This window comes from Bubalus kerabau, chromosome 12 (assembly GCF_029407905.1).
Source record: "Bubalus kerabau isolate K-KA32 ecotype Philippines breed swamp buffalo chromosome 12, PCC_UOA_SB_1v2, whole genome shotgun sequence".
NCBI lineage: Eukaryota > Metazoa > Chordata > Mammalia > Artiodactyla > Bovidae > Bubalus > Bubalus kerabau.
In genome coordinates this window covers 8,139,594-8,163,668 of record NC_073635.1, presented here as the reverse complement: position 1 = coordinate 8,163,668, position 24,075 = coordinate 8,139,594, and the positions used below count along the sequence as shown (strand labels likewise).

The window sequence follows — 24,075 nt, the reverse complement described above, 5'->3', positions numbered from 1 at the left end:
TCCATATGTGTGTGGATTTATCTCTGGGCTTTCTATTTTGTTCCATTGATCTATATTTCTGTCTTTGGGACAGTACCATACTGTCTTGATAACTGTGGCTTTGTAGTACAGCCTGAAGTCAGGTAGGTTGATTCCTCCAGTTCCATTCTTCTTTCTCAAGATCGCTTTGGCTATTTGAGGGTTTTTTGTATTTCCATACAAATTGTGAAATTATTTGTTCTAGCTCTGTGAAGAATACCGTTGGTAGCTCGATAGGGATTGCATTGAATCTATAAATTGCTTTGGGTAGTATACTCATTTTCACTATATTGATTCTTCCAACCCATGACCATGGTATATTTCTCCATCTATTAGTGTCCTCTTTGATTTCTTTCACCAGTGTTTTATAGTTTTCTATATATAGGTCTTTAGTTTCTTTAGGTATATATATTCCTAAGTATTTTATTCTTTCCGTTGCAATGGTGAATGGAATTGTTTCCTTAATTTCTCTTTCTGTTTTCTCATTATTAATGTATAGGAATGCAATTGGATTTCTGTGTGTTGATTTTATATCCTGCAACTTTACTATAGTCATTGATTAGTTCTAGTAATTTTCTGGTGGAGTCTTTAGGGTTTTCTATGTAGAGGATCATGTCATCTGCAAACAGTGAGAGCTTTACTTCTTCTTTTCCAATTTGGATTCCTTTTATTTCTTTTTCTGCTCTGATTGCTGTGGCCAAAACTTCCAAAACTATGTTGAATAGTAATGGTGAAAGTGGGCACCCTTGTCTTGTTCCTGACTTTAGAGGAAATGCTTTCAATTTTTCACCATTGAGGATAATGTTTGCTGTGGGTTTGTCATATATAGCTTTTATTATGTTGAAGTATGTTCCTTCTATTCCTGCTTTCTGGAGAGTTTTTATCATAAATGGATGTTGAATTTTGTCACAGGCTTTCTCTGCATCTATTGAGATAATTATATGGTTTTTATTTTTCAATTTGTTAATGTGGTGTATTACATTGATTGATTTGCGGATATTGAAGAATCCTTGCATCCTTGGGATAAAGCCCACTTGGTCATGATGTATGATCTTTTTAATGTGTTGTTGGATTCTGATTGCTAGAATTTTGTTAAGGATTTTTGCATCTATGTTCATCAGTGATATTAGCCTGTAGTTTTCTTTTTTTGTGGCATCTTTGTCAGGTTTTGGTATTAGGGTGATGGTGGCCTCATAGAATGAGTTTGGAAATTTCCCTTCCTCTGCAATTTTCTGGAAGAGTTTGAGCAGGATAGGTGTTAGCTCTTCTCTAAATTTTGGGTAGAATTCAGCTGTGAAGCCATCTGGACCTGGACTTTTGTTTGCTGGAAGATTTTTGATTACAGTTTCAATTTCCGTGCTTTTGGTGGGTCTGTTAAGATTTTCTATTTCTTCCTAGTCGAGTTTTGGAAAGTTGTACTTTTCTAAGAATTTGTCCGTTTCTTCCACATTGTCCATTTTATTGGCATATAATTGCTGATAGTAGTCTCTTATGATCCTTTGTATTTCTGTGTTGTCTGTTGTGATCTCTCCATTTTCATTTCTAATTTTATTGATTTGATTTTTCTCCCTTTGTTTCTTGATGAATCTGGCTAATCATTTGTCAATTTTATTTCTCCTTTCAAAGAACCAGCTTTTGGCTTTGTTGATTTTTGCTATGGTCTCTTTTGTTTCTTTTGCATTTATTTCTGCTCTAATTTTTAAGATTTCTTTCCTTCTACTAACTCTGGGGTTCTTCATTTCTTCCTTTTCTAGTTGCTTTAGGTGTAGAGTTAGGTTATTTATTTGACTTTTTTCTTGTTTCTTGAGGTGTGCCTGTATTGCTATGAACTTTCCCCTTAGGACTGCTTTTACAGTGTCCCACAGGTTTTGGGTTGTTGTGTTTTCATTTTCATTCGTTTCTATGCAAATTTTGATTTCTTTTTTGATTTCTTCTGTGATTTGTTGGTTATTCAGCAGCGTGTTGTTTAGCCTCCATATGTTGGAATTTTTAATAGATTTTCTCCAGTAATTGAGATCTAATCTTACTGCATTGTGGTCAGAAAAGATGCTTGGAATGATTTCAATTTTTTTGAATTTACCAAGGCTAGATTTATGGCCCAGGATATGGTCTATCCTGTAGAAGGTTCCATGTGCACTTGAGAAAAAGGTGAAATTCATTGTTTTGGGATGAAATGCCCTATAGATATCAATTAGGTCTAACTGGTCTATTGTATCGTTTAAAGTTTGTGTTTCCTTGTTAATTTTCTGTTTAGTTGATCTATCCATAGGTGTGAGTAGGGTATTAAAGTCTCCCACTATTATTGTTTTAGTGTTAATTTATCCTTTCATACTTGTTAGCATTTGTCTTACATACTGCTCCCGTGTTGGGTGCATATATATTTATAATTGTTATATCTTCTTCTTGGATTGATCCTTTGATCATTATGTAGTGACCGTCTTTGTCTCCTTTCACAGCCTTTCTTTTAAAGTCTATTATATCTGATATGAGTATTGCTACTCCTGCTTTCTTTTGGTCCCTATTTGCATGGAAAATCTTTTTCCAGCCCTTCACTTTCAGTCTGTATGTGTCCCCTGTTTTGAGGTGGGTCTCTTGTAGACAACATATGTAGGGGTCTTGTTTTTGTATCCATTAAGCCAGTCTTTGTCTTTTTGTTGGGGCATTCAACCCATTTACGTTTAAGGTAATTACTGATAAGTATGATCCCGTTGCCATTTACTTTATTGTTTTGGGTTTGAATTTATACACCCTTTTTGTGTTTCCTGTCTAGAGACTATCCTTTAGTATTTGTTGGAGAGCTGGTTTGGTGGTGCAGAATTCTCTCAGCTTTTGCTTGTCTGAAAAGCTTTTGATTTCTCCTTCATATTTGAATGAGATCCTTGCTGGGTACAATAATCTGGGCTGTAGGTTATTTTCTTTCATCATTTTAAGTATGTTGCCATTCCCTCCTGGCTTGAAGAGTTTCTATTGAAAGATCAGCTGTTAACCTTATGGGAATTCCCTTGTGTGTTATATGTTGTTTTTCCCTTGCTGCTTTTAATATTTGTTCTTTGTGTTTGATCTTTGTTAATTTGATTAATATGTGTCTTGGGGTGTTTCACCTTGGGTTTATCCTGTTTGGGACTCTCTGGGTTTCTTGGACTTGGGTGATTATTTCCTTCCCCATTTTAGGGAAGTTTTCAACTATTATCTCCTCAAGTATTTTCTCATGGTCTTTCTTTTTGTCTTCTTCTTCTGGGACCCCTATGATTCGAATGGTGTAGCGTTTAATATTGTCCTGGAGGTCTCTGAGATCGTCCTCATTTCTTTTAATTCATTTTTCTTTTATCCTCTCTGATTCATTTATTTCTATCATTCTATCTTCTAATTCACTAATCCTATCTTCTGCCTCTGTTAGTCTACTACTTGTTGCCTCCAGAGTGTTTTTAATTTCATTTACTGCATTATTCATTATATATTGACTTTTTTATTTCTTCTAGGTCCTTGTTAAACCTTTCTTGCATCTTCTCAATCCTTGTCTACAGGCTATTTATCTGTGATTCCATTTTGATTTCAAGATTTTGGATCAATTTCACTATCATTATTCAGAATTCTTTATCAGGTAGATTCCCTATCTCTTCCTCTTTTGTTTGGTTTGGTGGGCATTTATCCTGTTCCTTTATCTGCTGGGTATGCCTCTGTCTCTTCATCTTGTTTAAATTGCTGAGTTTGGGGTGTCCTTTCTATATTCTGGCAGTTTGTGGAGTTCTCTTTATTGTGGCGTTTCCTCACTCTGTGTGGGTTTGTACAGGTGCCTTGTCAAGGTTTCCTGGTTAGGGAAGCTTGTGTCCGTGTTCTGGTGGGTGGAGCTGTATTTCTTCTCTCCGGAGTGCAATGAAGTGTCCAGTAATGAGTTATGAGTTGTCTATGGTTTGGGGGTGATTTTGGGCAGCCTGTATCTTGAAGCTCAGGGCTGTGTTTCTTTGTTGCTGGAGAATTTGCGTGGTATGTCTTGTTTCGGAACTTGTTGGCCCTTGGGTGGTACTTGGTTTCAGTGTAGGTATGGAGGTGTTTGATGAGCTCCTGTCAATTAATGTTCCTTGGAGTCAGGAGTTCCCTGGAGTCAGGGTTTGGACTTAAGCCTCCTGCTTCCAGTTATAGGTGTTATTTTTACAGTAGTTTCAAAACTTCTCCTTCTGTACAGCACCATTGATAAAACATCTACGTTAAAGATGAAAAGTTTCTCTACCATGAGGGTCACCCAGAGAGGTTCACAGCATTACATGGAGAAGAGAAGAGGGAGGAGGGAGTTAGAGGTGACCTGAATGAGATGAGGTGGAATCAATAGTGGAGAGAGCAGACTAGCCAGTAATCACTTCCTTATGTGCACTCCACAACTGTACTGCTCAGAGATGTTCATGGAGTTATACAGAGAAGAGAAGAAGGAGGAATGAGACAGAGGTGGCCAGAAGGATAAAAGGGGGGAATGAAAAGGATGGAGGCAGATCCAGCCAGTAATCAGTTCCCTAAGTGTTCTCCATCGTCTGGAACACACAGAAATTCACAGAGTTGGGTAGAGTAGAGAGGGGTTAGGGATGAGACACAGGCGACCTGGTGGAGAAAAAGGAGAGTCCAAACGGAGAGAGAGCATTCAAGCCAGTAATCTCGCTCCCTAGTGAAAAATGGGTACTGAAGATTGGGTTCTTAAAGGTACAAAATTGGTAACAGATACATAAAAGCAAAAATTAAAAATCTAGAGTAGAGTTTGGAATTTCAAAAATACGATGTTAAAGAAAAGAAGAAGGAAAAGAAAGAGAGAAAAAACAAACAAACAAAAACAAACAAGGTTGCGAAAATTATAAAGAAAATATAGGTACAAAATTGATAACTAATACCAAAAAGCAAAAGTTAAAAATCTACAGTAGAGTTTGGAATTTCAAAAATACAATGTTAAAGAAAAGAAGGAGAAGAAAAAAAAAAGGTCAAAAAATTATAAAAAATATATACATGAAGTTTGCTGAAGAGAAAAAAAATAGCCTTTTTTTTTTTTTTGCAAAGTAATAGGTTATAAAAGTGAAAATTAAAGGAATAATAGAGGACCTAAATTTTTTTTTAATTAAAAAAAGAAAGAATGATCATAAAAATAGTAAAAATATATCTAGGACTTTCTCTGGTTTTGTTGTGAGTATTGTGGGTTCAGTTCATTTTTGGCTAGTTCCTTGGTCCGACTTCTATTTCTCAAGATCTATAGGCCCCTTCCTATGTATTCAGTTCTAACCATAGGGTTTGAATCTATTGCCTGTAGCTTCCAAGGAGGTTCCCTCTGTTATAGCTTCTTCTGTTTTCTGGTCTCTTCAGTGTCTGGTTTCCGCCCTGACACAAAGGGGACGGTGAAGGACACTTTGTTTTTTTTTTTTAGGCTCACGTGTTCAGTTGCGCTGTGGGGAGGGAGGGAGGGATGCTGCAAACAAATAACACTGGCGTGTGCTCACAGTGCCTCAGCCACACTGGGTCTGCCCCCGCTCACGGCATGTGTAGCCTCCCTGCCCACATTGCTCAGGCTCTAGGTTGCTCTGCCGGGAACCATCTGTGGCCGGCCCTGGGCTGCCTGCACCTCCCAGGTCCAAGCCGCTCAGGTTCAGGCACTCGGGTAGTCCTCAGAGGTGCAGACTCTCAGTAGGGCCTGCGTTTTGTGCCCTTCCCAGGTGCAGCAGCTCAGGTGATGAGGTGTTTGGCGAGCGCGTTTGCTGCAACTTATCGCCTCCCCGCCGCTCAGTTATCTAGGTGTACAACTGGCACACCTTCTCAGGCAGATGTGGACCATCCAGACCCCCAAGAAGTTTTAGTTAGCAAAGAAGCCTGCTTACAGTTTTATAGATAATGTCTCTCTGGGGCTGCGATTGCCCCCTTCCGGTTCTGGCTGCCTGTCACCAGAGGGGGAAGGTCTGCAGCTGGCTATCTCTGTTCAGTCCTTTGTTCCATGCGCGGGCCTGACGGTGTCTTAGGCTAGGGCTGACTTTTCGCGTGGTAGATATCCCACAGTCTGGTTTGCTAGCCCAAATTATTTCGCTCAGATAGCGCTCAGGGTATTCAGGCCAGATCTTTACTCTAAGCGATGCAGCCTGCGCCACACCTCCCTGCCCAGCCCCCGCTTGCTAATGGCGTGTGCAGGCGTCTGCACTGCTTCTCCACTGGGGGAGTTACTGTAGGGCTCACAATCTGCGGGTTTTAATTGTTTATTTATTTTTTCTCCCTGTTATGTTGCCCTCTCTGCTTCCAAACCTCGGCACAGATTCGGCAGTGAGAAGGTTTCCTGGTGTTTGGAAACTTTTCTAAGACTCCCTTCCCGGGACAGAACTCCATCCCTCCCTCTTTTGTCTCTTTTTTTGTCTTTTATATTTTTTCCTACGTCCTTTTGAAGACTTGGGTTGCTTTTCTGGGTATCTGATGTCCTCTGCCAGCATTCAGAAGTTGTTTTGTGGAATTTACTCGGTGTTTAAATGCTCTTTTGATGAATTTGTGGGGGAGAAAGTGTTCTCCCCATCCTACTCTTCCGCCATCTTGGCAGCCTCTTGAGACTTAAAAAGTTGACTTAAAACTCATCATTCAGAAAACAAAGACAATGGCATCTGTTCCCATCACATCATGGCAAATACATGGGGAAACAATGTAAACAGTGAAAGACTTTATTTTGGGGGGCTCAAAATCACTGCAGATGGTGACTGAAGCTATGAAATTGAAGGACACTTACTCCTTGGAAGAAAAGTTATGACCAAACTAGACAGCATATTAAAAAGTAGAGACATTACTTTGCCAACAAAGGTCCATGTAGTCAAAGCTATGGTTTTTCCACTAGTCATGTATAGATGTGAGAATTGGACTATAAAGAAACCTGAGTGGTGAAGAATTGATGCTTTTGAACTTTGCTGTTGGAGAAGACTCTTGAGAATCCTTTGGACTGCATGCAGATCCAATCAGTCCATCTAAAGGATGTTAATCAGTCCTGAATATTCATTAGAAAGACTGATGCTGAAGCTGAAATTCCATTACTTTGGCCACCTGATGCGAAGAACTGACTCATTTGAAAAGATCCTGATTCTAGGAAAGATTGAAGGAGAAGGAGATGACAGAGGATGAGATGGTTGGATGGCATCACCGACTCAATGGACATGAGTTTGAGCAATCTTCAGGAGTTGGTGATGGACAGGGAAGTCTGGCGTGCTGCAGTCCATGTATGATTTCACTTATGTGTGAATGTGAAGAATAAAACAAGTGAACAGAGGTGACAAAACAAAAATAACCTCAGAGATACAGAGAGAAAATTAGTGGTTTACCAGAGGGGTGAGAAGTGTGGAAATGGGCAAGATAAGTAAAGATGATAAAGAGGTACAATCTACTAGGCATAAAATAATTTACAAATTTGTATTATATATCACAGGGAATCTGGACAGTACTTTATAATGATGTTATATTATCTATAATCTATAAAAGTATTGAATCATTTTATTCTACATCTGTAATTAATATAACATAGTGTGTCAGTCTTGCTTTAATTTTAAAAATGTAGACAATTATTTTACACCATGAAACCAAAAAATGAATACTTTGGAGCAAATAATAAACTGAAATTTATAACCTCAAACCATAAGATGTCCAAATGAAGACACAAGAGAAAAACACAGAGTTAACTAAACATATCAAAAATATTGCCCATAAAAATATGATAAATTATGCTTCATCAAAATAAAAAAAAATCTGCTATTTGAAAGATAGTTCTGAGATTATGAAAAGATTAGCCACTAACTGGAAGTACTTGAAAATCAAATATTCAACACATGACATGAAAGCCACTCATATGAACACTCCTGAAGCTCAATAATAGAACAAATATAAAGAGGGCAAATGGTTAAAGCAGGACTTAACCAGAGAAGACATTTCAATAGCAACTAAGCACTTATAAAGATGCTCACCATCATGATTCTTTAAGGAAATGCAAACAAATCCCCAGACATGCTACTGCATAACTTTTAGCATAGTTACAATTTTAAAAGACTGACTATACTAAGATAGCATGTATTTTAAAGTCTCACAGATTGCTGAAGGAAATGCAAATTAAAAAAAAAAAATGTTGGAGATCAGTTGTGTGTTCTTAAAAAATTAAATATATACCTACTATATGATCCAGTCATTCATTTCTAAGCTTATATAAGATAAATTAAAGTATAGACATACAAAACTTGCATAAAGATAATGTTCATAACAATTCTTTAGTAATAGCCCAATGCTGGAAAACAGCCCAATACTGGAAAACGACTGTTAAAACAGTTGATTGGATCAAAAACTATGGTATACACATATAATGAAGTAATATTTAGCCATAAAAAGGGTGAGCTAATGACACACTACTGCACTGATGAATCTCAAAATAATTTTGCTGAGTGAAAATAAAGAATGCACACTGTATGACTTCATTGATGTAAAATTCTAGAAAATGCAGATGAGTCTATAATGAAAATAAACATGTTAATAATTGCCTTGACACAGGATAGGGAGGGATTTGAATAGGATATGGGAAGCATTTGAAAAATCTAGATGTATTCATTATCTTCCAGGGCTTCTGGATGGTAGAGTCTGATTGCAATGCAGGAGACCCAGGTTCAGTCCCTGGGTCAGGAAGATCCCCTGGAGAATTAATGGCAACCCACTCCAGTATTCTGGCCTGGAAAATCCTAATGATGGAGGAGCCTGGAGGGCTACAGTCCATGGGGTCGGACACAACTGAGGAACTAACACACACACACATTCATTATCTTGCTTTAGGCATTGATGATTACACTGTGTAAACATATGTCAAACTTTTAAAGCTGTACAGTTTTTTCAAATCATCGTATGTCAAAGTCAACCCCCAAAAAACAGATTGGCATGTAAACCAAAGAAATTTTCTTAGCAGTATAAAAGTAACCAGTTAAACTATATTTTCATCACCAAATTGTAAAAAACTTCAGGGCATCTTTAACAAATCTGTATATTTATAGATACATATGCTAAAAAGTGTGAAATCAAAAAAAGGTCAATAACTTTAAAAGTGCCATAACTGAAGTAAAATTAATTTAAATTTTAAATTCATGAAATAAAATTACCCAGGATCATTAAAATATGTTCATCAGGAAAGAAACTGATTATGATTGTGTTAGAGAAAACATATGAGTTAAATGATACCTAATTTGAATCTCACATCATAGCTAGGTAAATTAGTTAAACAAATAAAACTTGGAAAAGGTAATGTGTTAATGAAATTGAAGGTGGGTTTTCTACTGCTTAACATTATTAACATTCATGTCATATTGGTACATTCTATCAATACAACAAATAAAAACAAATAATATTATTAAACCAAGCAAAGCTTGTATTGTCTTATCTTTGATACAGATATATCTGCAAGTATAATAAATAGAATAATCAATAATATAAACATTTTCTCTAAAATGAGACTGAAGAGCAGAATATTATGAAGAAAAATATTTTAAATAATGTTTAACAAAAATTCAAGCTCTCTACCAGACATTTTGCTAATGGTTAGGGTGTCAAGCAAATATATATACATCCTGACCTTTAGGATCTGATTTTCTAGTATTTCTCTGAAAGTTATTATATTTTTGGGATATAGATTTATAAAATTTGGATGGTAGGAAATTATAAGCAACTTCAGGAGAACTTCTCAGTTGCAAACCATATTTTTTTTTCATTTTATTTTTAAAATTTCACTGGAGTATAGTTGATTTACAGTGTTGTATTAGTTCCAGGTGTACAACAAAGTGAATCATTTATACATACACATTTATCCATTCTTTTTTAGATTCTTTTCTCATATAGGTCATTACAGAGCATTGAGAGAGTTCCCTTTGCTATACTGTAGTACAATATGTCTTTATTATCTATTTTATATATAGTAGTTTCAATCCCAATGTCCAAATTTATCCTTCCCTGCCCCTTTCCCATCTGGTAATCTTAAATTTGTTTTTTCTTTAACGTCTGTGAATCTATTTCTATTTGTAAATAAGTTCATTCGTATCTTTTTTTTTTTTATTATTCCATATATAAAAGGGGCTTCCCAGATGGCACCAGTGGTAAAGAATCTGCCTGCCAATGCAGGAGATGTATAAGACACAGGTTTGATCCCTGGGTCAGGAAGATCGCTTGGAGGAGGAAATAGCAACCCACTCCAGTATTCTTGCCTGGAGAATCCTATGGTCAGATGAGCCTGGAAGACTGGTGCATAGGGTCACACACAGACATGACTGAAGCAACTTAGCATGCACACACACACATATAAATGATAACATATGATATTTATCTTTCTCCATCTGACTTACTTCACTCACTGTGACAATCTCTAGATCCATTCATGTTGCTGCAAATCGCACGATCCCATTCTTTTTTTATGGTTGAGTAATATTCCATTGTATATACATACAGAATGTGAACAAGAACGTGAAGTCGTTCAGTCGTGTCCAACTCTTTGCGACCCCATGGACTGTAGCCTACCAGGCTCCTCCATCCATGGGATTTTCCAGGCAATAGTACTGGAGTGGATTGCCATTTCCTTCTCCAAGGGATCTTCCCAACCCAGGGATCGAACCTGGATCTCCCATATCATAGACAGACACTTTACCATCTGAGCCACCAGGGAAGCTGAAAAGTAAATTTGAAGTGTTCTAAAAGATCTCTCAATAAAACGTCCTGAAACAAATACCCAAATAAGAATTAATTGTGGTAATTTTGACTTTTTTTTTCTTTTTTTACTTTATAATAGTAGAGAGTAGTCACTTCAGAAAAAGTTAAATTATAGACACTGTTTTACATTCCAATAAAATAAATGATTTGGGGTCATAAGACAGGTAAAAATAATAAACCAAAAAATATAACTTTTCTTATTAATATTGATGTTTTGTTATATGAATGTATAGTTACTTGACTTTTTTGAAAGATAGATTTCTAGGGACTGGTAAGATTGCAGTTTCCAACGTGTGTCTTTTTTAAGTTTTCTCAAAGTCCGAATTACAATACATAGCTTGAATAATACTGAAGTTGAATATTGTTATTTTTCTCAATTTTAATACAACAATTAACTATATTTGAACTGTAAGTTATTTATATTTTTTCAGTATAAAAATCCAAAAGGAAATCAGTGAAGTGTTGCTTTCTCATTTGTATACTAGAGCTATTCCTTACCGAAAACAACTGTTACAAATTTCATATAAAGTATTCCACGAATATTTTATTTATTTACATAAAATCTCTGCTATTTTAAATGTGTACTTTTTCTTATTCTTAATTAGTAAGACTTATTTTTAAATAATTTTAAATTTAGGGAAAATTGAGCAGAGAATTTCCATTTGCTACATGCTAACACTTCAGCACATTTTTCCCTAAAAAAAAAAAAAAAAACCTTAATTTTATATGATTTATATATTACAATAAAGACACACATATTTATATGTTACTGCTAATTAAATTCCATAATTTATATTAGGGTTTACTACTTGTGTTTTGCTTTCTATTGGTTTTGACAAATATATAATGTCATGTATCCACACTTATAGGCTTCCCTGATAGCTCAGTTGGTAAAGAATCTACCTGTAATATTGGAGACCTGTGTTCAATTTCTGGGTCGGGAAGATCTCCTGGAGAAGAAATGGCAACCCACTCCAGTATTCTTGCTTGGAAATTCCTAAGGGCAGAGGAGGCTGGCAGGCTACAGTCCATAGGGTCACAAGAGTCAGACACAACTCAGTATTGCCTTTCTTTATCCACCATTACATGTCATGCAGAAAAGCTCTGCCTGAAAAATCCCATGTTTCACATAATTCCCTGCTTTGATACTATTTCAACTACAGATATTTTTCACTCCCACTGTAGGTTTGCCTTTTTCAGAATATTATATAGCTGGAATCATATAGTCTGTAGTCTTCTCAGGCTGACCTCTTCCATTTAGCAATATACCTTTAGTATCTTTTCATACTTTGTCTTTTCATGGCACAATATATACTTTTTGTTGCAGAAAAACATTCCTTGACTGAATTAACTATCATTTTTTCCATTCACCTATGAAAGACGTTTTTGTTGCCTTCAATTACAGGCAGTTATGAAGAAAACTGCAATAAACATCAGTGTATGGACATAAGTTTTGAACTCAGTTGGATGAACACCCATGAGTGCTATTTCTGGATCATATGGTAAGACTATGTTTAGCTTTCTTAAAAAAAAAAAAAAAAGCTTCCAGCTATCTTCTAAAATGGCTCTGCAATCTTAATTGCAGCTAACAGTTCTTGAGAATTCATTTTGCTCTACATCCTTGCTTCCATTTGGTATTTTCAGGTTTATCAATTTTAACTGTCTTAATAGGTATCACATTGTTTCTATGTATAATTACTTAAAGGCATACACTATTTATCATTTTCTCATAGGCTTATTTGTAATCTATATATCCACTTTGATGAAATTTCTGTTCAGATGATTTGCCATTTTCTAACTGTATTTTTTGCTTTGAGTTTTAAGAACTCTGTAAATTTTGGACACATTCTTTATAAACATATATAATTTTATTTATTTATGTTGACTGCTGGGTCTCCACTGCTGTGCATGCTTTTCTCTTGTTGTGGAGAGCAGCTGCTACTCTCTGGGTGCATTGCTCAGGCTTCTCACTGCAGTGGCTCCTCTTGTTGCAGAGAATGGGCTCGAGGGTGAGGCGGCTTCAGTAGCTGCAGCATGTAGGCGCAATAGCTGCGCTCCCAGGCTCCAGAGCTCAGGCTCAGTAGCTGTAGTGTATGGGCTTAGTTACTTCACTGCATGTGGTATCTTCCCCGACCAAGGATCAAACCTATGTCTTCCACATTGGCAGGCATATTCTTTACAACCAAGGGAGCAGGAACATAGACAGACCTGGAAACATATTCTTTATAAGACATATATTTTATAAATATTTTTCCCAGTTTGTGGCTTATTGTCTTATTCTCTTAGCAGGGCTTGTCACAGAATGGAGGTTTTAATTTTAATGGAGACTAACATCAATTTTTAAATGCATTGTGCTTTGGGCGTATTGTCTTTAAACACATTCTCAAACTCAAGGTCACCCATGTTTACCTATATTACTTTCGAAAAGTTTCATAGTTTTGCTTTTTCATTCAGGTATATGATCCATTATAAATCAATGTTTGTAAAAGATTTAAGGTTTATGTCTAGATTATTTTTTCTTTAAGTAGAGTTCCAATTTTTCCATCATCATTTGTAGAAAGGACTATTCTTGTTCCATTGAACTGCCTCTGTCCCTTTATTGCTGAGCTCTCTTTCCTGTTTGATTGATCTATTTGTCTGTTTTTTGCTAATACCAAATGGCATTCATTATAGAAGCTTTATGGTCAGGAGATATCAGTCTTATAATTTTGTTCTTTTTAAGAACTGTTTTATCAAATCTAGGTCTTTTGCTTTTCAGCATAAATTTTAGATGCAATTTGTCAATATCTTCAAAATATGTTTCCTAAATGTTGATTGGAATTGTGTAAATAATAGATTAATTTAGGAGTCTGTGTGCTTGTGCTGAGTCATGCGACCCCATGGACTGTAGCCCTCCAAGTTCCTCTGTCCACGGAATTTCCAAGCAAGAATACTTCAGGGGATTGCCATTTCCTGCTCCAGGGGGTCTTACTGATTAAAGGGATTAAACCTGAGTTTCTTGTGTCTCCTGCATTGGCAGATGGATTCTTTACCACTAAGGCCACCTAGTAACTGACCTCTTAACAAGTCAAGACTTCTCATCCATGAACAATTTTTTAAATTTTATTTATAGCTATTTTTCATCAGTTTTATGCATTTCCAAAAATAATTCTGTTACATATTTTGATAAATTTATAATGGAGTGTATATTTTCTCTTGCTTTACATACATTTTTATGATAAAATAAATGATACATGTTTCTTATTTCAAATTCCAATTGTTCATTATTAGTATATTGGGAAAAATTGCTTTCCTATTTTAATCTTATATTCTAACTGTACTGTGATGACTTATTAATTCCAGGATTTTTTTAGTATTTGGGATTTTCTGCATAGATAATCATATTATCTGAAAATAATAGCAGTTTATAAGTGTATACCTCCTCCATCCACATTTTGTATTAGTTTTCATGAACTAGAATTTCCAGCAGTGCATTGAATAGAAGTGTAAGAAAGACCATCCTTGTCCTGTTCTTAAACTTAGGCCAAAAGCATCCAGTTTCTTAACATCTTAAATATGTAGCAATTGTAGGGATTTTGTAGATGTACTTTACCAAGTTTAGGAACATCACCTCTAGTAGTTTCCTAAGAATTTTTATCATGAGTGGGTCATAAATTTTGACAAATATTTTCTTCTGCATCAGTTGTTAGAATCATTTGATTTTCTTCTTTGGTCTGTGATTGGAAGACCCAGATTGATTTCTGAATATTGACCAGCTTTGGATACCTGGAATTAATCTCAAGTGACATTTATGTATAATTATATTAATATAGTGTGGTTTTAATTTGCTAAAATTTTCTTGATAAATTTTGTATCTGTGTTCTTTAGAGCTTTTGCTGTGCAGATTTTCCTTCTGTAATGGCTTATTTGGCTTTGATATTGGAGTTATGTTAACTTCATAGAATGTGTGAAGAAGAATTCCTGCTTCTTCAATCTTCTGGAAAAAAGACTGTAGAGAATTGATGTTATTTATTCTTTAAAAGTTTGGTAGAAACAACCAGTGAAACCATCCAGGAATGATGCTTCAATTTTTGGATAGTTATTACTGCTAATTGAATTTTTAATGGATGAGGGCATATTTAGAATATTTACTTCTTGTGTAAGTTTTGGTATTTTGATCTTCTAGAAATTGGTTTATTTCATCTGTTATTAAATTTGTGGACACATTTGTAGATATTTCCCCCCCTGCTGTTGTTGTTCAGTCATTAAGTATTTTCTGACTTTGAGATCCCATGAACTGCGGCTTGACAGGCCTCTCTATTCTTCACTGTCTCCTGGAGTATGTTCAATCTCATGTCCATTGAGTCAGTGATGCCATGAAACAATCTCATCCTCTGTCATCCCTTTCTCCTCCTGCCTTCAATCTATCCCAGAATCAGGGTCTTTTCCAGTAAATAGGCTCTTTACATCAGGTAGCCAAACTATTGCAGCTGCAGTTTCAGTATCAGAAGGGAAGTGAAGTGAAAGTTACACAGTCATGTCTGACTCTTTGCAACACCATGGACTATACAGTCTATAGAATTCTCCAGCCAGAATATTGGAGTGTGTAGCCTTTCCCTTCTAAGGGGATATTCCAAAACCTGGGATCAAACCCCAGATCTCTTACATTGCAGGCAGATTCTTTACCAGCTGAGCCACAAGAGAAAACCATTACCAGTAAATATTCTGGGTTGATTTGCTGTAGGATTGGGTGGTATGTCCTTACTGTCCAAGTGCTTCTCAAGAGTCTTCTCCAGCACTGTCCATGGGGTTATTACTGGTAACCTTTCTTTCATTTTTAGTAATATGCATCATTCCTCTTTTTTATTGATCAGCCTATCCATATTGTTTATCCATGATATTGATATTTTGAGAAAACTGTATACAGATCAAGAAGCAAGAATTGGAATTGGACATGGAACAATCAGTTCAGTGCAGTTCAGTTGCTCAGTTGTGTCCGACTCTTTGCGACCCCATGAATCGCAGCACACCAGGTCTCCCTGTCCATCAGCAACTCCTGGAGTTTACTCAGACTCACATCCATTTAGTCAGTGATGCCATCCAGCCATCTCATCCTCTGTCATCCCCTTCTCCTCCTGCCCCCAATCCCTCCCAGCATCAGGGTCTTTTCCAATGAGTCAACTCTTCGCATGAGGTGGCCAAAGTACTGGAGTTTCAGCTTTAGCATCATTCCTTCCAAAGAAATCCCAGGGCTGATCTCCTTCAGAATGGACTGGTTGGATCTCCTTGCACTCCAAGGGACTCTCAAGAGTCTTCTCCAACACCACACTTCAAAAGCATCAATTCTTCGGCGCTCAGCCTTCTTCACAGTCCAACTCTCACTTCCATACATGACCGCAGGAAAAACCATAGCCTTGACTAGACGGACCTTTGTTGGCAGAGTAATGTCTCTGCTTTTGAATATGCTATCTAGGTTGGTCATAACTTTCCTTCCAAGGAGTAAGCATCTTTTAATTTCATGGCTGCAGTCACCATCTGCAGTGATTTTGGAGCTCCCAAAAAATAAAGTCTGAGACTATTTCCACTGTTTCCCCTTCTATTTCCCATGAAGTGATAAGACCGGATGCCATGATCTTTGTTTTCTGAATGTTGAGCTTTAAGCCAACTTTTTCACTCTCCACTTTCACTTTCATCAAGAGGCTTTTTAGTTCCTCTTCACTTTCTGCCATAAGGGTGGTGTCATCTGCATATCTGAAGTTATTGATATTTCTCCTGGCAATCTTGATTCCAGCTTGTGTTTCTTCCAGTCCAGCGTTTCTCATGATGTACTCTGCATATAAGTTAAATAAGCAGGGTGACAATATACAGCCTTGACGAACTCCTTTTCCTATTTGGAACCAGTCTGTTGTTCCATGTCCAGTTCTAACTGTTGCTTCCTGATCTGCATACACATTTCTGAAGAGGCAGATCAGGTGGTCTAATATTCCCATCTCTTTCAGAATTTCCCACAGTTTATTGTGATCCACACAGTCAAAGGCTTTGGTGTAGTCAATAAAGCAGAAATAGATGTTTTTCTGGAACTCTCTTGCTTTTTCAATGATCCAGCGGATGTTGGCAATTGGATCTCTGGTTCCTCTGCCTTTTCTAAAACCAGCTTGAACATCAGGAAGTTCACAATTCACATATTGCAGAAGCCAGGCTTGGAGAATTTTCAGCATTAATTTACTAGCATGTGAGATGAGTGCAATTGTGCTGTAGTTTGAGCATTCTTTGGCATTGCCTTTCTTTGGGATTGGAATGAAAACTGACCTTTTCCAGTCCTGTGGCCACTGCTGAGTTTTTCAAATTTGCTGGTGTATTGAGTGCAGCACTTTCACAGCATCATCTTTCATGATTTGAAATAGCTCAACTGGAATTCCGTCTCCTCCACTGGATCAAAAACGGGAAAGGAGTACTTCAAGACTCTATATTGTCACCCTGCTTACTAGGCTGGATGAAGCACAAGCTGGAATCAAGACTGAGGGGAGACATATCAATACCTTCAAATACACAGATGATACCACACTATGGGAGAAAGTAAAAAGCCTCTTGAAGAGGGTGAAAGAGGAGAGTGAAAATGCTGACTTAAAACTCCACATTCAAAAACCTAAAGATCATGACATTTAGTCCCATCAATTAATGGCAAATAAAAGAAGAAAAAGTGGAAATTGTTACAGATTTTATTTTCTTATGCTCCAAAATCACTGCAGACAGTGACTGCAGTCATGAAATTAAAAGGCACTTGCTCCTTGGAAGGAAAGAAATGACACACTTTTGCTGTTGTTATTGTTCAGTCACTCATTCCTATATGACTCTTTGTGACCCCATGGACTGCAGCATGCCAGGCTTCCCAGTCCTTCATAATCTCCCAGAGTTTGCTCAAACTGATGTCTATTGAGTTGGTGATGCCATAAAACTATCTTGTCCTATGTTATTCCCTTCTCCTCCTGCCTTCAATCTTTCCCAGTATCAGAGTCTTTTCCAAGGAGTCAGCTCTTTGATCAAGTGGCCAAAATGTTGGAGCTTCAGCTTCAGCATCAGTCCTTCCAATGAGTATTCAGAGTTGATTTCCTTTAGAATTGACTGGTTGGATCTCCTTGCAGTCCAAGAGACTCTCAAAAGTCTTCAACACCACAGTTCAAAAGTATCAATTCTTCGATGCTCAGCCTTCTTTATGGTCCAATTCACATATCTGTACATGAGTACTGGAAAAAACCATAGCTTTGACTATACAGACCTTTGTATGACAAACCTAGACACCATATGAAACCAAAGATATCACTTTGCTGACAAAGATCCGTCTAGTCAAAGCTCTGGTTTTTCCAATAGCCATGTATGGATGTGAGAGTTGGAAAATAAAGAAGGCTGAGTGTTGAAGAATTGATGTTTTTGAAGTGTGGTTTTGGAGAATACTCATGAGAGTACTTTGGAGAGCATGGAGATCAAACAAGACAATCCTAAGGGAAATCAGTCCTGAATATCTGTTGGAAGGTCTGATGCTGAAGCTGAAGCTCCAATACTTTGGCCACCTGATGTGAGGTGTGTACTCATTGGAAAAGATCTTGATGCTTGGAAAGACTGAAAGCAGGAGGAAAAAGGGGCACAGAGAATGAAATATTTAGATAGCATCATGGACTCAATGAAGGTGAGTTTGAGCAAACTCCAGGAGATAGTGAAGGACAGGGAAACCTGGCTTGATGCAGTACATAGGGTCACAGAGAGTCAGACACACCTTTAAGACTGAACTACAACAAAAAATTTATCTTTTTAATAGACAAACTCTTGCATCATTTATTTTCCGTATTTCATAATTTTAATTTTAATCTTGTATTATTTATTTTTTATCCTTACTTTGTGCTTATATCACTGTTTTCTCTGTAGTTTTCGAATGTGAGGGCTGATTGTTGATACAATATTTTTATTTATTCTACAGCATGGATACAGGGCTGAAATTTCTCACCAAACATGTTTTTATTGCATTCCACAAATTTGACAACTTCTGTGCTCATTTTCATTGAGTTCAAATATTTTAAAATCTCTTTTGACAGTTCCATTTTGATCCATGTATATTTAGAGATTGCTGTTTAATCTCAAACTGCTTTCAGATATATCTACTTCTTTCTATTATTGGTAGAGAACAGGCTATCCTATCTTCATGTTATGCACCTTTTGATCATGATAATGTTAACTCTATTTCCAAACACTGTTCTTTGTTTCAGAAATAAATAAACCTTTACAGCCTTTCTGTTAGCATGGTATATCTTCCTCCATCCCTTGAATTTTAAGCAGTATCTTTGTAACTAGAGTGAGCTTCTTATGATAAATATAGTTGTGTTTTTTTTTTTTTAATTTAGGCAGCAAACTTTGTCTTTTTAATTGGTATATTTAGAACTCTCATATTTACATTAATCATTCATATATTTGGATTGGAATCTGCTATGTGTGTACCTGTTTCTTTTTCCCTTTGTCTTCACTTCATTTTATTTGTATTTTTCTGTCTTCTCTGGTTTGAATGAATAAACCAATGAACACATTTTATACGATTTCATCTTTTCTCATAGCTTTATCATTTATACATATTTTAATTTTCCATCTTTCCCTGTAGTTTGTGATATGCATATATAAATAATATAGCTCAACATTCAAATAACACTTCATCTCTTCATAGCTAATACAAGTACCTTATCTAGATTGTTCCCAATTCCTCTTGTCATCGTTTATAATATTGCTGTCATTTGTTTCACTTATCTATACACTATGATCAATCAATATATGTTGCTCTTATGACTTGAGAAATAGTTATCTATGTGATCGAGGTTAAATAAAATAGATTTTACTTTGTCTTAATTTATTAATTCTTTGACCATCTTCTATTATTAAAAAAAAAATTGGAGTATGGTTGGTTTACAATATTGTGTTAGTCTCGGTACTGCAAAGTGATTCAGTTATATGTATATTTTTTTCAGACATTTTTCTATTATACTGTATTATAAGACATTGAATATGTTCCCTGTTCTATACCTAAATCCTTGTTGCTTATCTATTTTATGTGTAGTAGTTTGTATCTAATAATCCCATATTTCCAATGTATCCATAGTCTCCTCCCTTTGGTAGCCATGAGTTTGTTTTCTATGTCTGTGAATATTTCTGTTTTGTATGTAGGTTCATTTGTATTATTTTTTAGATTCCACATATAAGTGGTAGAATATAACATTTGCGCTTTTCTCTCTGATTTACTTTTATTAGTGGAACATCCTCTAGATCAATGTATGTTGTTGCAAATGGCAATATACCATTCTTTTGTGGCTGCATAATATTTCCTTGTATATACATATTATCTCTTAAGCCAATTACCTAATGATGCACACTTGAGCTGCTTCCATGCTGTGGCTATTGTAAATTATTGCTATGACCATTGGGGGTGCATGTATCTTTTCTAATTAGAGTTTTAATCTTTTCTGAATATGTGCACAGGATTGGGATTGCTGGATCATATGGTAGCTCTATTTTTAATGTTTTAAGAAATCTTCATACTGTATTCCAAAGTGATTATACCAGTTTACATTACTACCCACAATGTAGGAGGTTTCTGTTTTCTCTACCCGCTCTCCAGCACTTATTATTTGTAGACATTTTTGATGATAGCCACTTTGACCAAGGTGAGGTGACATCTCATTGTAGTTTTGATTTGCATTTCTCTAATAATGAGTGATATTGAGCATTTTCACGTGCGTGTTAGCCATCTGTATATTTTCTTTCTGCTTGAAACACAAGAGGATGTATTTTTAGATTTTCACAGTGAAAACCTGGTATTGTTCATAGAGGCAAAACCATATAAAGACTGTGTCCCAGGAGATTTAACTCTCAAGAGAGTTTATGCTTGATCTCAAACAATTTGTCAGATTACAAGTTAGTGTTCTTTTGAGTTACAGAATTCACTAGCTTGTTTCAGGTATGTTAATTTCAGCCATGATTCTCTGTATTTTTCTGTCTCCCTGCTTTCCATTTGAGGGCCTTTAGTTCTCTATTGAATCTTTAAAAAAGAAGTTCTAGATTTTCTGTTTATTAAAATGTTTTCTTGTTTTTAAAATAGAAAAGAAGACTTCCAAACTATTTGCATATTACAACTAAAAGGAGAAATTATATTTTAATTCACATTATCAGCAAACTATATTCCCTAGTGATTGCTTTTATAATTAATATACCATAGGGATTTTTCTTTTTCATTTTACACTTGCTTGGTGCTTAATGTTTAAAAGTTCATAAGTTTCTTTAAGTAATATTTATTTTTCTAGTCAGTGGGTTTATAAAGAAATTTTCTCATAACTATGTAGACCTGGCATATTTAAAATTTGTATTGTTAAAGATCGTTTGGTGGGTTAAAATACCTTAAGAATTTCACTCTATACCCAGAGTAAAAGGTAAACAGATTAGAATTTATGTAAGAAATAAAAAGCATTCTAAATCACACAAAGGATACAGTAGATATGGTATTAATTTCAGAAGGATGAAACAAAGAGAATAACAAGTGAAACTATAATATATGATAAAGAATTCCTGAGAATAAATTGGTTGGTTTAGGCAGAGTAATGAAAAAAAAAAAGTATTGATTTTGTATTGAATTGTATTGAATTCAACATTGTATTGAATTGTAGTCAATTGTATTGAAAAAAAAATGATATACAGCCTCTATTAATTTTGAATTTTAAAAGCTGTTTGTAAAGTCTACAAGCCCTAAATGAGGTCATTTATGCTAGACCACATCAACAAGCTGGGTCTTAGATACCTAACTAATTCAGCTTCCCTTTGAAATGTAGTCTAAAATAGTCAGAAATTTTCTGATCAGTATCAATGAGGTAATCTGAGATGAGGTAACCCACCTAATAAGATTTTTTTTTTTTATCCAACCCTAACCCTAACAAATTTGAAATAATTCTGTTTTCTGTTGATGACCTACTTACCCTGCCTTCTAAAACCCTTCCATTTCTGTAGCCCTTGGAACTCCCCTCGACTTGTTAGATGGAACATTGCCTAATTCAAGGAATCATTCAATAAAGCCAATTGGATCCTTACAGTTTACTCAATTGAAATATGTTTTCGTAACAAAACAGAAAGCAAACAGAGAGAAATGTATAAGAACCTATTTTATTTTTTATGTTTAAAATATTTAATTTAAAATACATTTTATGCATATTTATTCTTTTTGTATTATTAAGCCAGGGCTCTTCTTGGAAGTCATTCAATATATTCTATACAGCATATGTTTCATATAATTATATAACTTCGATTCACAAATGTAACCTCAATATTTTAATTAATTTAGGTAACACATTCAGGAATTGATTAATAATTAAAGATATCCTGGAACTGTCAGTGGTGTGTGCATGTAGGTAAAGTATGTTGCAGGTACACTATTTACATCATTATCAGGAAGAAATGAGATTATTAAAGTCATATGTCCATTCTCATACTGCTTTACATTTTAGTAAGTCATTATGATTAAAAAATATGAACATTTGTTAAGCTGCATTAACGTAAGCAATGACAACATTTTATTAGTGGGATATGCTTAGACGTTATTTTTGGAGCAGTAAACTTTAAATAAGCTTTATGGAAAGAAACTTTGCAATGTGTGTCAATACTCTTAACAGTGTTCATGTACTGATAACCAACATTTCTGTATTTTTAATCTTTAGGGAGAAAAAAAAAAGATGCATGACACATTTAAATGAGAGAGCAACTGTTGTGTTAACTTAATAAGAGAACACAGAAACAATTTATAGGTATAACCATATTGAGTTCAGTTAAATATTATTTATTCAGAGGATAGATTTATTTTTGAAACCCTTTCAAAGGTGTGTAAAATGATCAGTATTTAATGTTAAATTTTAAAAAGTAGTGCACAAAACAATAAAACACATATTACCTATTTTAATACCCCACACTGAAAAAATGAAAATAAAAAATGTAGACTTTAGAGATATATATCGACATTTCTTCCAGTTTTTGGATCATACAAAAACAAAGGATACTGTTAGGAGTGCACCTATATATGTCTCTTGATGCACATCTGTGTGAATTTCTTCGGGGTATATATTTAGTAGTGAAATACCAATGTCAAAGGGTATGTCTGGGTTCAAGTTGAGTGCATACTGACAGTTTTCCATCATGGTTGTACCATTTTTGTACTGTATTCCTACCAGTAAAGTGTGACCATTCAAATTGCTTTACAACCTTGCCAATACTGTCAGTGATATTCAGCTCAGAGCTGTAAATCTACTGTTGGTCTTTTCCATTTACATTCCTCTTTTATGGTGTAACATTTCAGAACTGAATTAAAAGTAAACAATATAAAAGCAATATATAATTATATACTAAAGGTTTAACTTCTATAGACCTTTTCCCCAGCTTTTATATTTCTTAGTTTACTCATTCAGAATCCATCACATAAAACAGTTAAGTAAAAAAGGTTAGGATTAATTTAAAATGTGTTGTGAAGACAAATTGTTCTATAGATTTAAAATGACACAGGATGAACCACACTGTTTTGTCAAAGGAACTTCCAGATGTGGCGGAGGGAGACAGGCACTGACTTCAGAAGCCTCTCGTGTCCCTAATGTGCCTGCATCTGTGATGATAACAGTCCTTTATTAATAAGAGTGTTCTTTTCCTTAATTGGAATTTCTTGGCCTGCTGTTCAGCACTTATTCAGAAAAGTTGGCAAGAAAATGTAGAGTCACTTCTGTTTATATCATAAGTACTCTTGTAAATAATTGTATAAAATCTTGCTACTCACATTTCTTAAATAACAAAGAGAGATTATCAACCCTTGTGAACAGAGCTCATTATCTTTAATCTCTAGTAGAAAATATCATAGACGGTTTTGTTTTCTGTGGTGTCCTCTAAAAGAAATGTATCATTGTATGCATACACATATTCATGACTTGCCATTTTTCTGATTCCCCTACATGAGAATTTTTTGAACAATTAATGTGTAATAGTAATATACCATATATGGGGTGTGTCTTCTAGCTTTTCAGTCTGTTCCCAGGGATTTGCATGTACTTACTTAACGTGTTCCTTGTTTCTGTTATTATGCAAGAAATCATGCCTGATTAAGTTCAGACAGTTTGCAAGGCAGGGGGTTTGTGTAATTGCGATCATGCTCTGCAGGTTTTTACTTAATTGTCATCTCTTTTGAAACTAGATTAAAGGGGTTTTTTTGAGTGCACTGCTCACCTGTTTGTTCATTACATTAATTTAAGTTGTCTTCCCTGCTATTTGTTAAAAACCTGCCACCAGGAGAATTTTGTGACCTTTTTTTTT

The 24,075-nt window shown here is 35.5% G+C and overlaps 1 pseudogene; it reads right to left on the bottom strand.

Annotated features, from left to right (window-relative positions):
* The window catches only part of LOC129624817 (putative ATP-dependent RNA helicase Pl10), a 132,001-nt pseudogene extending 109,082 nt beyond the window's left edge, over positions 1-22,919 (bottom strand).
* Positions 22,920-24,075: the final 1,156 nt, after the last annotated feature.